Source organism: Mauremys mutica, unplaced genomic scaffold (assembly GCF_020497125.1).
Source record: "Mauremys mutica isolate MM-2020 ecotype Southern unplaced genomic scaffold, ASM2049712v1 000524F_np12_subseq_200237:301267_obj, whole genome shotgun sequence".
Taxonomy (NCBI): Eukaryota; Metazoa; Chordata; order Testudines; family Geoemydidae; genus Mauremys; species Mauremys mutica.
Genome location: NW_025422993.1, coordinates 43,028 through 55,417, shown reverse-complemented (window position 1 = coordinate 55,417; position 12,390 = coordinate 43,028). Strand labels below are relative to the sequence as shown.

The window sequence follows — 12,390 nt, the reverse complement described above, 5'->3', positions numbered from 1 at the left end:
GAGCAACTTCTCTACAAACTGAAGGCTTGAACAAAGGACTGAATAATGTGGATGTGTACCAGAGAGCCTTTCAAGCCAGAAACTCACCAATACTGCTAAGAACCAGATGTATAGATTTCTGAATGTGTCTGACTGCTTTCCCATTTAACAACTCCCTTTTTCTTTTTCTTTTATAATAAACCTTTAGTTTAGATGCTTTCTTGCTTATAAACCTTTAGTTTAGATGCCAATGATTGGCTGGCATCGTAGTATTTTGAGTAAGATCCAAACCTATACTGACCTGGTAATGTGGCTGACTCTGGGGTCAGAAGAACACTTTGTTTATGTGAGTAGAGTTTTTAAATAACCTCTCACTGTGCTGGACCTAGGTGCTGATTGGGAGTCAGAGAACTGGAATGCAATAAAGGGGGCCGTGTGATTTCTTTTTTCAGTTTCTCGATAACCCGTGTGGGGGATCAGAAGCACAGTTGGTGACTGGTTGGTGAGTTTAACTTCCGTGTTAACCACCAGTTTGGGGAGCCTCTGCTCTCCCTTTTTCAGCCTGCCCTGGTCTTGGCATTTTCAGTGAGGACTAGCCCAGGCACACTGGGTCACACTAAGTATTAAAGTTAAATTAATAGAATGTTTTTTTATGACAAAGTTTTATGAAATCAACGGAACTCCTTTGTTTTCTTTCATCTGAGCAGGGTTTCCATTTTCCAAACCTGATGTGATCTCCCAGCTGGAACAAGGGGAAGAGCCGTGGGTCTCAGACCTGCAGGGTTCAGAGGGAAAACATACCCTGAGATCTTCCTGCAGAGGTGAGGAAACATTAAACCAACTCTGAGTGTGAAAGTGCCTGAAGGAAACATCTGGGATGCCCTACCAAGCCCTTGAGAGGTCTCAGTTCATTATTGTTGCCAGCAGGGGTAATATTCTCAGGGTAATTATAGCTCATGGCTTCCCGTAGATTCTAGCAGACACCAGGCAGTAGCTTCCTCCCTTCCCCCTGAGAATTTGGATGGCATTTGAAAGCCAAATTGATCCCTTCCTCTCTCCTGTTTTGGGGAAGAGTATGGGGGAGTTCAGTTTGTGATTTTTATTTGACCTCCCTCCAGCACTTAGGTTGTTTTAGCTTTTCACTTTTCATCCCTGTTTGATGTTTCTGTCTTTTTCACAGCAGGTGATGCAATGGCATGTGAGAAAGAGGAGCAGAATTCTCAGCAGAAAAATGTTCAGCAAGTGGATAAACACAGAGCATTATTGCAAAGATCAAAAAGCAATGTGTCCAGGAGTCATGAGGAGGAAAAATCCTGTGAGATTCAGCACAGACCAGAGAGAGAACAAGGAAACCAGCCGGGGGTGAAAATGGGTAAACGTATTTCCTCTGAGGGAACTCAGAAGGACCTCAAGGAAACCACAACAAAGCAGGAAATCATCATTGGAAAGAGAAAAAATACATGCACAGAGTGTGGAAAAAACTTATGTGACTACTCAGCCCTTCTTAATCATCAGAGAATCCACACAGGGGACAGGCCCTACGAATGCTGTGAGTGTGGGAAAACCTTCAGTCGCCGATCAGACCTTTCTAAACATCAGAGAATCCACAAAGGGGACAGGCCCTACGAATGCCGTGAGTGTGGGAAAACCTTCACTAGCAGCTCACACCTTTTTAGACATCAGAGAATCCACACGGGGGACAGGCCCTACGAATGCAGTGAGTGCGGGAAAAGCTTCACTAGCAGCTCAGACGTTTCTAAACATCAGAGAATCCACACAGGGGACAGGCCCTACGAATGCCGTGAGTGTGGGAAAACCTTCAATCGCAGATCAGCCCTTTCTGTTCATCAGAGAATCCACACAGGGGACAGGCCCTACGAATGCCGTGAGTGTGGGAAAACCTTCACTAGCAGCTCACACCTTTTTAGACATCAGAGAATCCACACGGGGGACAGGCCCTACGAATGCAGTGAGTGTGGGAAAAGCTTCACTAGCAGCTCACACCTTTCTGTTCATCAGAGAATCCACACAGGGGACAGGCCCTACGAATGCCGTGAGTGTGGGAAAAGCTTCACTCAAAGATCAAACCTTTCTGAACATCAGAGAATCCACACGGGGGAAAGGCCCTATGAATGCCGTGAGTGTGGGAAAAGCTTCACTCAAAGATCAAACCTTTCTGAACATCAGAGAATCCACACGGGGGAAAGGCCCTACGAATGCCGTGAGTGTGGGAAAAGCTTCACTCAAAGATCAAACCTTTCTGAACATCAGAGAATCCACACGGGGGACAGGCCCTACGAATGCCATGAGTGTGGGAAAACCTTCAATCGTAGATCAGCCCTTTCTGTTCATCAGAGAATCCACACAGGGGACCGGCCCTACAAATGCATTGAGTGTGGGAAAACCTTCACTCAAACATCAACCCTTTCTGTTCATCAGAGGAGCCACACAGGGGACAGGCCCTACGAATGCCGTGAGTGTGGGAAAAACTTCACTACCAGCTCACACCTTTCTAGACATCAGAGAATCCACACCGGGGAACAGGCCCTACGAATGCCGTGAGTGTGGGAAAACCTTCTCTTGGCACTCAGCTCATATTAGCCATCAGAGAATCTGCAAGGGCAGTGAACACCATAAAACCCTCTAGGGCAGGGGTCCCCAACCATTTCAGGACCAGGGACCGGTCATGCCTGCGGAGGGAGCGCTCCTCCCGCGGCTCGGGTAGACCTCCCGCAGGCACGCCTGCGGGAGGTCCACCAGCGGACGGTTCGCTTGTCACGGCTCAGCTGGACTGCCCGCAGGCATGCCTGCGGAAGCTCAACCGGAGCCGGTGGACCTCCCGCAGGCGTGCCTGCGGGCGGTCCAGCTAAGCCGCGCGACCAGCGAACCGTCCGCAGTAATGCCTGCGGGGGGTCCACCGGAGTCCCGGGAGCAGCGGACCTCCCGCAGGAGCCCCCCGCCACCGAATTACCGCCGAAGACCGGGCTGGTGGGGGGGGCTCCCAGCCGCGGGCCTTCGGGGCACTTCGGCGGCGGGTCCCGGAACAGAAGGGGCCCCCCGCCGCCGAAGACCGGGCTGCGCTTCGATGGCGGCGGGTCCCGCTTCTACCCCCCCCCGGCCCGGCCGCCGCTTCTCCCCGCCCCCGGCCTCCCCCCCACGCCCGGCCGCCGCTTCTCCCCCCCCCGGCCCCGGCCGCCGCTTCTCCCCCCCCGCCCCCGGCCCCGGCCGCCGCTTCTCCCGGCCCCGGCCCCGGCCGCCGCTCCTCCCCCCCCCCGCCCCCGGCCGCCGCTTCTCCCCCCCCGCCCCCGGCCCCGGCCGCCGCTTCTCCCCCCCCCGCCCCCGGCCCCGGCCCCTGCTTCTCCCCCCCCGCCCCGGTCCCGGTCCCGGCCCCGGCTTCTCCCCGGCCCCGGCCTCTCCCCCCCCCGCCTGGCCCCGGCCCCGGCCCCGGCCGCCGCTTCTCCCCCCCCCGCCTGGCCCCGGCCCCCACTTCTCCCCCCCCCGGCCCCGGCCCCGGCCCCCGCTTCTCCCCCCCCCGGCCCCGGCCCTGGTCCCGGTCCCGGCCTCGGCTTCTCCCCGGCCTCGGCCTCTTACCGAGCGCGTCGCCGGTAGGGCCTGAGCTCCGTCCCGCTCAGAGCCGCGTGGTGAGGGGGCGGGGCTGTGAGCTCCACGCCGAGCGGAGGCAGCTGCCCCGCCCCCTCCCCACGGCGCTCGGGGCGGGGCTCAGGGGCTCGGCCGGAGTCTCGGCGCTTGATGCGCTGAGGCTCCCGGAGAGGGGCGGAGGCGGGAGCCTCCGCTCTTCTCTTGGGGGCCCCTGCGGAGCCCGGAGCAAATTGCCCCCTTTGTCCCCCCCTCTGGGCGGCACTGGGCTCGGGTAGACCTCCCGCAGGCGTGCCTGCGGGAGGTCCACTGGGTCGGTTCGCGGCCCGGTTTGTAAGAGGCCGCGGACCGGTACCGGGCCGCGGACCGGGGGTTGGGGACCCCTGCTCTAGGGCTATCAATTTTTTTTCTTTCATACTTTTCCTGATTCCCACATAATAACTTTTTTAATCTGTTTGAACTGTTTGCAGCACTGTTATCCCTCAGCTTGGCCAGATGAGTGGCCCATTTATGCCTTTTGTAGTTTGCCTTCTTTTGAGGTGGGCCCATTTGTCCTTTCTATTAACTAAATTATCCCACAAGTAACTGGAGTGTGTCCTTCTTATGAGGAACCAGAGAGCATCACATTTATACCTTTCCTCCTATTGCAAAGTGATTGTTAGAGTCGCCAGTGATACAGATTGAATCCTTGCCAGTTGTTCTCACGTTGCTCTGGGTTGTGCTAAAGAGCAGTTACATTGGGAATTTTTCATGTTATAGTTAAATAAAGAGGAGCAGGGGAAAAAAGTGTCATTTCAGCCTCTGTGACACTGGAAGGAGATGGGGTGGTTCAGAGATTCCCTCCTTCCCCATCACTCCAGAACTGTTACATTTTGGCTTCTCTGTGCAGAGTTTATTTTCATCACATTCTATCCCTCCACTTCTCAAAATGTCATATGAGGAAGAGTTCTCAGCTGTCCGTGCTTGGAGATGATGCTTTGATTTCTTTCCTCCTATATCAGAGTCGCTATGACTGGAGATGAAAGTGTCAAAGACCTGGAAGGGGAATTTAAATGAATCCCAAACATAGTGTGATTATTTGGCATTTAAATTCCAGGTTTCATCTATTGGTAAAGCCACTTCTGGCAAGAGGACTATTTTGTCCCCCATTATGGGATGCTGGGATGCTTACAATTTTGTAAATAATATAACTGACTATTGAGAGAGTGCTGAGTGAAGCTGCTTTGAATGGATCAGAGGAGAATGTGATGGGAGAATCTCTTGTCCTGATTCTAACTAATCAGATGTAACCTGCTCTGGAATTTCTCTTGATACTTTCATTGCCATGTATTCTGTCTCTCTGTGATGTGGGTTTCTCTCTTTCCTGAAGGCTGTTTGCTCACCCATTTGGATATTAGTTCAGTTCGATAGGACGTAGCTCAGATTTCTTGGAGAATGGAAGACAAATGACCATTTCCTAAAATCCTCATTTGTCACTTCAGCTTTGCTTTTTCCCACCCCTCCATGATGACAGTTCAAGTGCAGTTCTGTCAACAGTGGAGAACTCTCCAATTTACTGCACATGCTAACAAAGAAACAGCAGTGATTTAAAATCTCTATTCGGAAATGGTGAACAACAGCAGAAGCCCAATTAACTGAAGGAAGTGTATATGATCACAGTGGAGTTCAATTATTTAAGTCAGTATTTTCTCAGATGATTTGGGGAGAGAATTCCACATTAAGTGATTTTTAACTTGGCAAAGTGCCCATGTATTTGGTTCCCGAAGCATTTTTGTAACCCATGCCCCACAGAAGATCTTTCCTATTCGGAATGCTCCCCTTCATGATGCAGGTGTTGAGGAAAGAGAAGTGGTATTTTTGTTCAATTTATCCTTAATAGATGCAAAAAATGTGTATAAAATGAAATCAGTGTTGGAAATCTAATAGCAGCAGAAAAATAGCTATTTTTAAATAGAAATTCTAGCTCTGGTAATGAAGATTCTGATCCAGGCCTGTATCCAGTCCCTTGCCTGGACCCGTGTCACCAAATTAAAGAAAAGCTGGGCATGTTTCCGGAAGCCATTGCTTACGACACAGCTGAGATTTTGAGTGGTTTTGTAAAGGATTCTACTTCTGAGAAGTGTAAATTTACCCTAAAAAGGGCAAGGAAACAAAGGGCATCAGGAATGTATGTTTTTTCGGATGAGGCAAGAAAAGGGAGTAGCATTGTCCCCCTTGGGTAGCCCCTGTTCAATTCCAGGTCAGAAAGCAAAACTCTTCTGCAAGAATATCCAAAAAATATTGTGTTTCACTTCACTTCATAAGTACAGTTGTGTGGCAATTAAATGATGACCCTAAAATTTCATAAAAGCAAAGAACGCTGAACAAAAAAGTGTGGGAAATACGGCTGTATCTGAGAAAATGGCTTGGAATGAAGGAAGACAAAAATTGATCGGTTGAGAGAAAAGACCCTGTTTCCCCCTAGTTTGGAACGTCTCTCACAACTACTGGAATAGAAAAGTTAAACAAATGGTGCTCTATTGTTGCAAAGGAGATTGAAGTGAGGCCATTTTCTCCAGATAAAAGAAAATGGTCATGTCAGGAGTGGGATTTGAAACCACGTCTCTATGCAGAAACCAGAACACCCAAGAGAGAGGAAAAAAGAGTCTTAAAACTGGCACTTTGGACCAGTCCACAATCCTAACGCTACAAAGAATGTGACTTATCAACCCTAGTTTTCATCATATTTGATGACACTCTTTAGGGAGGCCAAGATGGCACATCTCTTTCAACTCCTAGAGACCTTCTCCAACACAGCTGATTTTTAGGCACACTCACCCGGACCTAAATTTACACGTTTCCTGGAGTTCCATGAGTTCCGCAGTGTTGGAATCTCCCTGCTCACGTTTTAAGTGAACAAAAGATGGGTGCTGGCATTCGGAGACCCTCAAAATCCTGCCCTGGAGGCCAGACAGTTAAGCAACCAGCATCCACAACCTCTACCATGATAGCATCCTGTCTGGCAACAACTCACTTATCAATAGCTGGGGTCTGAAATCCTCATTTCTTTGTTGTTCTATCACTGTAGTCTCCACTTTCCTGTTGCTTGTCTGCATAATCTCTGTCTGGTTCTCTGATTGTTTCTGTCTGCTGCATAATTAATTTGTTGGGTGTAAAGCAATTCAGGTGGTGGGGTATAACTGGTTAGATAATCATGTTACAATATGTTAGGATTGGTTACATTTCAGTAAAATGATTGGTTAAGGTATAGCTAAGCAGAACTCCAGTTTTACTATATAGTCTGCAGTCAATGAGGAAGTAACGGGGGGAATGGGAATGAGGGTTGGGGAATTGGAGTTATGTTTTGCTAAGGGGTGGAATAGGAAGAGGGAATGGGAACAGGGACATAGACAAGACTCTGTGGTGTCAGAGCTGGGAAGGGCGATGCCGAGGAAGGAAATAGGAATCATTGCTTGCTGGAAGTTTACCCCAATAAACATTGAATTGTTTGCACCTCTTGAACTGCGGGTATTGCTGCTCTCAGGTCATGCGAGAAGGACCAGGGAATGGGAGGGTGATGTACGTCTTTCAGGGTGTGAAAAACCCTGGAATCAGTATAATTAAGCTGCCCTAAGCCATGGTTAGATAGTGCTAAATGAAAGGAAAAATTGTTCTGTCAATGTAGCTATTACAGGGATGGAAAACCCCTCCACTCACTGTAGCAACTGTCTACTCCACAGTGCTGTAGCAGTGTCACAGCAACATTTTAAGTGTAGACAGCCTCAGAGTGAGACCAGGTCTGGCTCTGTGGATGTTCCGGCACTACAACAAGAGCAGTGACAATACACGAATGCTTCCGTAGTTGGCAGGATTCAAACTTGCCTGGGGAGACCCCAGTGGATTTCTAGTCCATCGCCTTAACCACTCGGCCATAACTACTTGATGTATAGGTGCTTCACTACACAATGATTCTGTTCTCACTGAATTGTCACTTCAAATTGCTCAGACCAGCTCCCCCAGCACACTCCTGGCTGTGCATTAGTGTAAGTGTGTCCATGGCTGAACAACAGGAGTTCCTGCCCATTTCCCTTCCGGCTGGAGCATGATTAGAGAGTGTTTGTGGTTAATGACATTGCTATAGATTGTTGTTCATTCCCCACACTGACAATTCAGACCGTCCCGTTCCTCTTCGAATCTCCATCAGATCATGCCAATAGCCGGAGTCAGGATTTCTCTGGGGCACTGAAATGTTTCAGGGGGTTGGTGCGTGAGCTCAGCCTTGCATCCATCCCTGATGTTTCATGGACTAACAACAGGAACGTAAAGAAAGAGCTGATCCAATATCTTACTGTCAGAGGTGATGGTGGCCTCGTCCCCTCTGCATGACCATTGCCATTGCAGGAGAGAAGGTTTCAATGGAATCGAATGCCCTGGCTCAAACAAGAGACACAGGGAGGTTTTGCTGTTCATGGATCTGTGCAAAGGAAATTGTGTCTGTGTGAAATTGAGGAGGGAAATGAAATGTCCCCATGGTGGCCCAATGCCCTAAGGAATGTGGGCGATGGACTCCGGCTGGGAAATGATTTCACAGGATCAATGTATCGCCCTGATTAAAAGCTATGGCTAAAAGGCAGCCACTGTTGTTAGTACCTGAACCTGTGTAGGGACGCCCGAGTGGGTATCAAGTCCATTGCCTCAACCAGGGGTAGTCGATTATTTTATCAAGATTCAAATTTCTTGGTCAAGGTATAGTCAATGTATAGACGCCAGAGAAAATAAGACACTGATGATGATAAGAAGAATATAGAAATATTTTGCCGTCACTATGGGCATAACTATGATAATTGTTTTGTGTTTCACTCTTTATGGCACCACCTTCCTTCCCTTTAGACTTCTAGTTTACCAAAGGTAAAACTAAACATCTCTTCAGATACCAGGGAGTGTTTGTGTTCATTCCTGCTAGCTACACAGGGATTTGATGTAGCTGCTTTGAGTCCTCCGGCTTTGCTGGGATAAGTAACATTTCAGGCTGTCACTGAACTGAAGGAGGGAGATCATTTTTTGACAGATTATGCCTCCTCTTAAAGGTGTTTGTCTGGCAGCCTTGGTTCCCAGGTCTCTCCCGAGGGAAGAAAGTTTCTGTGCAAAATACCAAACCTTTTAACAGAGCGGAGGGAAAGGCAACGGCCACATGATGAGGCCAATATGTACCACAACATGATTCTTTTATGTGGGATGACATCACCTTTCAATGGGGTTCTGGGGGGAAGGAAAAGCAGCAATGGCGAGACTGAGTGGGCTCCTTTCTGGCTGACATGGTGGGCTGTGGGGGGGTGGGGTTGGGAGTTGCCTATAAGCCGTAAGTGGACTTGGTGCAGTGAAAACCGCTGCTCCATTCTGGCTGACCTGGGGGTGCCATTGATGACATGGGAGTGGGGGCAGGGCGCTGGCTGTGAGCAAATGGGATCCAGGAAGCCCCAGCCTGCCCCTCCAAGGGCCAAGTCTTCTTCTTCTCTCCTGCCACGGGGAGCCCGGCCTTAAGCCTGCCCAGCATGTGCTGCAGCTTGAGCATTAAGCCTTCCTGTGTGCCCTGGACCCCTGTGGGGCACTGTTGGGGGAAATCCCGACTGCAAATAATTCTGGCCACAAGATCAACCCATTGGGTCAAATGGGGCAAGCTGGAGGCCTGGTGCCTTAGTCCATGGGGCCAGCAGGTCAAGCCATTTTCCTGCATGTGCGGGAGGCAGCCGCTGTGGTTCGCCCTTCCTGCTCCCTGCGCTGCTGCACCCTAAAATCCCTGTCGGCCGGCAAGATGGGCTGGGAGCCTGGAGAGAGGAGGCAAAGGGGTGGCCCGAGCCCCCTTGGCCACTGCCCCTGCCCCAGGCAGCCCACAGAGACCTGATGCCTCCCCAAGTGACACAAGGAGATGTGCCAGCAGCGCTATGGCGGCTCCCTGCCCACTCTGCCCGCTCCCTCCCTGCCACACTGCTCCTGGAAGTGGCCGGCATATCCCTGCAGCCCTGAGTGCAAACGCCACAGCTGACCCGCCCCCGTATCCCGCTGCCTAGGAGCCACTGCCAGAGGGGAGTGTGTGCCAGTCACTTTGGGAGCTGTGCTGCCCGAGGTAAGCACCTCCACCCCCGACCACCTCCTGCACCCCTACCCCTGCCCCAGCACAGAGGCTCCCTGTGTCTTGAACAAGCACTTTCAAGGATTGGCCAAGAACTTCTGCTCTGTTTCTGTGAAAGAGGCACAAAAAAGGGAGCCCAACGGACAAGTTTAGTTCACACGCACAAACTGGCAGGGCCAAGCCTGGATCTCTCAGTTACTCAGAAGGCTCTTCAGCCAGCTCTTCCCAAAGGCCAGTCTCTAGAGGCTTTTGTGACATGATGTACTTCAAAATAGCTCCCTGTAGCTCACATAGTCATCATTCCTATATGGCTGTGATATGTCCTACCAACCATTCCATGTAAGTTATCATATGAAAAGTCATGATCTGCTGAAATCGGTTATTCTGCCCAAATATGTATAGCATGAGGGTGTGTGAAGTTATGCATTTTGCTGTATGGTTGTTACTGAAATAGGCTATAATTTTGCTAGTGACCCCTGCCGAGGAGGGTGTTCAACAGCCATGAATCAGCAGAGGAATTGTAATTAAGGGATTTCCAATTCAGTGACAGATGCCCAAACACAACACTGTGGGGACTGCTCAAGTCTATGACTCAGTTGCACAAGACCACACCAGGAGGATTCCCCAACCTAGTGACTCAGCAGAGCCCACCCGGACACGTCTGGGCAAGTGTCTTCTAGACACTTGAACTAAGGATATAAAATCGGAGACTGTGGCATCATGTTTTTGCCTTTCTCCTCCCCCACCTATGCTGGAAGCAGCGGGAATCCTGAGAAAATGAAGGTCATCTGAGGACAGTAATCCAGGTTTTAGGGGAAATTCTATGTATTAAGGAGGGTAACATCCAGTAGGATGAGAAAATTGCTTGACCTAACTACTGCCTAGTGTAATAAGGTGTAAAGTTTAGATTTTGCTGTGGTCATACAATGCTTAGTGCTCTGCGTTCTGCCTCAAGAGCCATGGATGCAAGTTGAGTTACGATGACCTTTTCCTTGTCTCCACATTTCTTATGTGCCTCCTTCTGACACTTGTCAGAAAAAACAACTGGTTTCTTTTGCAAGCATTTGCATTGCAAGGCAGAGGCGGTCTTCTCTGTTTCCGCAAAAGATTCACCAAAAGGTGGGAAGAGCAGACACATTTGTTAAGGCGCTACTGGGAGCTGCATCCCTAACTCCACTTTACCTGGCAGGCGAGTCACCCAGCTTAGCCACGGTGCGACTCTCTGGGACTTTTCTCCCAACCGCTCCATTTTTCATCAATGACAATCAAAAGGAAGGTGACATGACATCTGTGTGTGAACATCTCCAGGGAATCACAAGGATGTGTGGCGCAGGCTCTCGTGTTGCAGCAATTGCAGTCGAAACAACCGCCATGCCAATGCCAGTCATAGCAGCGTTTTCATCAACTCCAGGTTTGTGATTTGATTGTTTCCAATGCTTCTCTCCAAAGAAGCCTTTTCCTTAGCAAGCAATGACTTGGATACCAAGGGAGGCCTCTTCTGTTTCCTAGGCAGACACAGGAAAATGTGAGCAGAGGAGACAAAAGCCATACACCAAGGCACCACTGGGAGTTGAACCCAGGATCTCCTGTTTACTAGACAGGTGCTTTAGCCAGCTAAGCCATGGTGCCTGCATGAAGAAGGTATTTGCAACTGTTTCATTTGATGGTTCAAATCAACACCTGCAAATTCTAAAGTACAGATGTTCCCCATTTCCCTCAAGACTTGCAGACCTTGAGGTGTCTGGCTCTCTGTGCACAGAAAGCCACAGCTGAGTAGACAGAGGGCTTCTAACATGTGCCTCTCCCACCAGTCACTGTGATCATATAATGGTTAGTAAACTGTGTTTCAGTCGCAGCAACCTCAGCTCAGTTCTGAGTCATGGTAACCTTTCCTTCAGCTCCAGACTTCTCATTTGCCACTTTCCACGTGTGGTGGGCTGTCTGCCCCAAACAAGCAGGAGAAAGATTAAGGCAGCCTTGAAGAGGCTGTGCAGAACCCAGCCTATCAAGAAAGGGCTTATTGGGAGAGCCAATCAGGAGAAGGCTTGCTGGAGCAGCCCATATATAAAGAGCTGCTCAGCACAGTGAGAGTTAGTCACTCCTTGGAGTTTGAGGAGGGAGGGTTGGCTGCCATGAAGGAAGGAAGGAAGGAGCAGGGAGGGCACCATGATCAGAGTAGTGCTGGGGTAAGGGGTGCATGAGTGACCTCCTGGCTGACTACTGCCAGACTAAGGCCCTGATACAAAGGTGGAGGAAGGTTCTAGGTCTGTTGGGAAATGGTCCAGGGAAACAGATGGCAGGGTTGGAGGTTCACACCTTTTGCCTCAGTAGCCACTGACACAGGTGGCTACACCCTGGACTGCAGCTGGCCACTGAGGCAAGTGTCTGGGTAGAGGACATCCGCCCACCCCACCCAGCAGGGTGGAGAGAACTGAGTGGGGCACAGTCAGAGGGCTGTGTCCATAAGAGGACACTGAAGTCCTGAGAGCAACATGAGTCCTAATGATAGAACAGATGGTGGCCAGACGCTACTAGATGAAGGCGCACCGGTGAACCAGAGCTAATTGCTAGGAAGGTCAGCAGGAGGTGCTGCAGTGAGGCATGCCCCATGGCACCAAGACTTAGCCGCAAGGAAGGCTCTCTCTGTCTTGAACAAGCACTTAGAAGGATTCTGCTGACAGGTATTTTCTTTTTCTGAAAAGAGA

At 50.2% G+C, this 12,390-nt stretch overlaps 1 non-coding gene across 1 annotated transcript; it reads right to left on the bottom strand.

The window, feature by feature from the left end:
- Nucleotides 1-11,240: 11,240 nt before the first annotated feature.
- On the bottom strand, nucleotides 11,241-11,314 carry TRNAT-AGU. Its single transcript has one exon. It is a non-coding gene; the product is annotated as a tRNA-Thr (tRNA).
- Between the last annotated feature and the right edge of the window lie 1,076 nt (nucleotides 11,315-12,390).